Raw genomic sequence first — 3,513 nt, 5'->3', positions numbered from 1 at the left:
GAGTTATTGTTTCTGTCGTCACGGAATTGTGACGGATGTGACCTGTAATGATTGTTTTCCTCTTTTCGCGTCCCTCAATTGTCAGTGTCAATTTCCAATTCTTGTAACAGTCCCTGAAAAGCTTCAATGTCGTCTTTGCAACGTCCTGCCAAAATAACATGTCGTAAATGTTCAGGCAATTTGATTAAGCAAATGCGGATGACTTCTGAGGGGCTGTATGGGTTTGACAGGCACTGACTATTGTGCAACATGTCTTCAGAATATTTGACAAGACTGGAAAATTCAGATTGTTCAAAGTGTTTCATCTTCATGATGCTATGTTTTACGCGATCTTGAGTAGCTTGAGACCAATATGCTGAGAGGAATGCATGATAAAATTCTCCTCAACTTTGACACTCGTTAATGACCAATCGCATTCTTACAGTTGGTTCATTCTCTAAGTAGCCACACATAAATTCTAATCTGTGCTCCAATGACGAGATGGCAGGAAAACGATGAGAGAATTGATGAAGCCACGCTTGTGGATGAATGTCGTTGCCAAAGTTCTTAAATGTTTTGAATTTACGTGTAGTAATGAAGAGCTTATAGTCAAAGTCATCCTGTCGGCAAGTCGCATATCGGTCATTGTTACGTCGTGTCAGCGGTTCCAACTCAAAAATCGGTGCGCCTGGCCAATTTCTTTCATAATTTCCGAAATGCCCTGTGTTATTATTTTGTGGCTTTTCCATATTTCTAAGTTCCTCTTCCCGTGTTGGAACGCGAGTCTCCTCTGAAATATATATTACTTGTGCCAACTGATCTTGTGCTTCCCGGATTTCTCTTTTGTGTTGCGTATTAATTTGATTCTGGTTTTGTTTGAATTTCCTAATTTGTTCGTACTCTTCTGTGTCATTAAAGTCTACCAGTCCAGTGTCGTAGATTAATTATTTACCTGATCCGAAAGTTCGACTACTTTCTCTGATAATGAACTGATTTCCTCCATGTGCCTTTCTGAACCAATTTTAAGAGTATCTACTGTGTCCTTTAAGTTTTCTTGAGTTTTTGCAAGTTGCGTAACCGAATCGGTAGCTGCAACTGAGTCAGTTTTAGCCCGCAGTGTCTCGTGATTTTCATGAACAATGGTTTGCAGTTCTTTTATGGCTGCTTCGTTATTCTGTAATGCATTTTCATGCTGAGAAAAATAGGCTGGAAATGCTCACAAATTTTTGTTTTTACATTATTACAGACGAATCGATGTGATGTAACTTAGTTAAATCTTCACGTGTTTGTTGAAGTGTTTCTTTAATTTGTTTCTGATTTTGTTCCATTTCTTGCTGCGACTGTTATTGATTTTGTTCCATTGTCTCTAACTGTTGCTGTGTTTGTCTCTGATTTTGTTTCATTTGTAGCATTAATTTCAATAATAATATATTAGTGTCTGGAATCTGTTCCTTTATGCTTTTCGCCAGTGCATTTGCACCGGCAACATTCGCATTTTGAAAATCAGATAATGCGTCTTGACTTAATTGAGTAAAACCTGAATCTACAGTATTTGCAAGATTCTGTCCTGTCATTTCGAGTTCCTGGGGCGATCTGTTGCCGACCGATCGATCGACGATACTGCCCTATTCACTACCTTTTTCACTGTCTACACGATTATTTATTGCTTGGTCCATTTCCCTACAGACAATTACCAAGTTACTATGTTGAACATTAGGTAATTCATTACACAGTGCGCTAACACGCTACTCTCGTCTTCACTGTCCTTTCTCAGTTTACTTTGGAGCGTAGTATTACGTTTTTCACACGCCATAATTGTCACAATATTTCACACAATAACACAGAAAAGCACAATTTGAAGAGTAAAAAGAGAAAACACATTAAAATAGCACTGAAAATAATATCCATTTGATTGGAAGTGCGTCTGCGAAATACTTGGTGAAAATCTACTTGCATGCCACAACTTTTTTACACTACAGCAATGAAAAAGTACAACTACAAAGGAAATTCTCTCTACAATTACGCTCTATCAATAAACAATAGCTACACTAATCACACTAACTAGAAGAAAAAATCAGAAGATTAATGGACCGAATCCTGGCAGGGTCGCCATATGAAACGTCCCCTTCGAAAAATTTTAAAATGACAGTGCTGGAAAACCTCTTACATTATTTGATTTTCAAACAGCTGAGCAGAACTGAATGTACTCAGACATTTCTCTCTTTACTTATTCTGATCAACACTAAACTGACAAACAATATTTTTAGTGCAACGCAATTTGACTTTCAATAATCCCTACAAAAGAATGGCCCCGACTAACAATAACCTATACCTTTCATGAATCACTTACCTCACAAAAATCTTCATTACTCATACTGCAATACAGCGAGTCCCAATACTGCTAGCTACATAAAGGATTCTAACTACTGAAGGCACTAACTACTGATAGGCATAGTTAGCAAATGAGAGATTTTGATAGAGAACAAACAATGTATTTACCTTAATAATGTTCAAAAGTCATCATATACATATATATCAGTTCATGATATCCAGTATTACAAATTTACTCTTTCTGATGGACATACGTCCAGATCATCCACTCTTAAAATCCTGCCATCTCTCTCCCCACAGGCACCATGGCTGACGGCTCACCTACAACTGCGCAACGCTACGCGCTGTTCACATCCAGCTGCCCAACACTACAATAGCCAATATTCCAACGATGCAAACCAGCCACAGATTGCACACAGCACTGTGATTTTCATACAGAGCGCTATGTGGCGTTACCAACATAAAAACCTAAACAATCTTCTTACATTATCACACATACACAGCCATCTTACAAGCTTCTACCAGTGTTTTCGATCTTCTGGAAAAAATTCGTGTCAATGTTCTACCTGTCTAGTATTAGTATAGTTGTAAATTCTTACAACGAGGACCAGTGCGATGAGTGTGAACCCTCAGATGTATTCGAACAGAAGCAGCCAACGTAAAGCGTTATGGCACCTCGGTAAGTGGAGCGGATGGTAATGTTGCAGCGCGCTGGAGGAGCGCTACACGGAGCTGGTGTCGTCGTGTGAACGCCTGACGCTGGAAGTGGAGGAGCTGGCCCGCTCCCAGCTGCTGGAGGGCGACGCCTGGAGAGCCGAGGTGCGGGGTGAGCGGCGCCTGGGCGCCGAGAGGGCAGACGCCCTGCGACAGGTGCGTGCCCACTGTCTGCTGGTGACTGCTCGCATATTCAGAACTTTCTTGTCATGACTGGAAGACAGCATGAATTACACTTCTTAATTGTTCCGATTGTATTCATCAGTCCTCACCTCATCCTGCATTTTATTTCATCACGTACATCTCTTTACGTTCTCATTCTACATCTACATTTACATGACTACACTGCAGTCCACCTTGCAAAGGGCTCATCGAAGCATCTTCACACTATTACTAATATTAATGAACTCTCCACAGGTGTAGTGCAGAAAAACTTCTTGTGTGGCAGTTTATTCCTAAATTGTCTCGTTACTTTTTTATAATTTAAGG

This window comes from Schistocerca americana, chromosome 7 (assembly GCF_021461395.2).
Source record: "Schistocerca americana isolate TAMUIC-IGC-003095 chromosome 7, iqSchAmer2.1, whole genome shotgun sequence".
In the NCBI taxonomy this organism is placed as follows: Eukaryota; Metazoa; Arthropoda; class Insecta; order Orthoptera; family Acrididae; genus Schistocerca; species Schistocerca americana.
The sequence above is the reverse complement of the archived record's forward strand: the minus strand, read 5'-3'. Positions refer to the sequence as shown.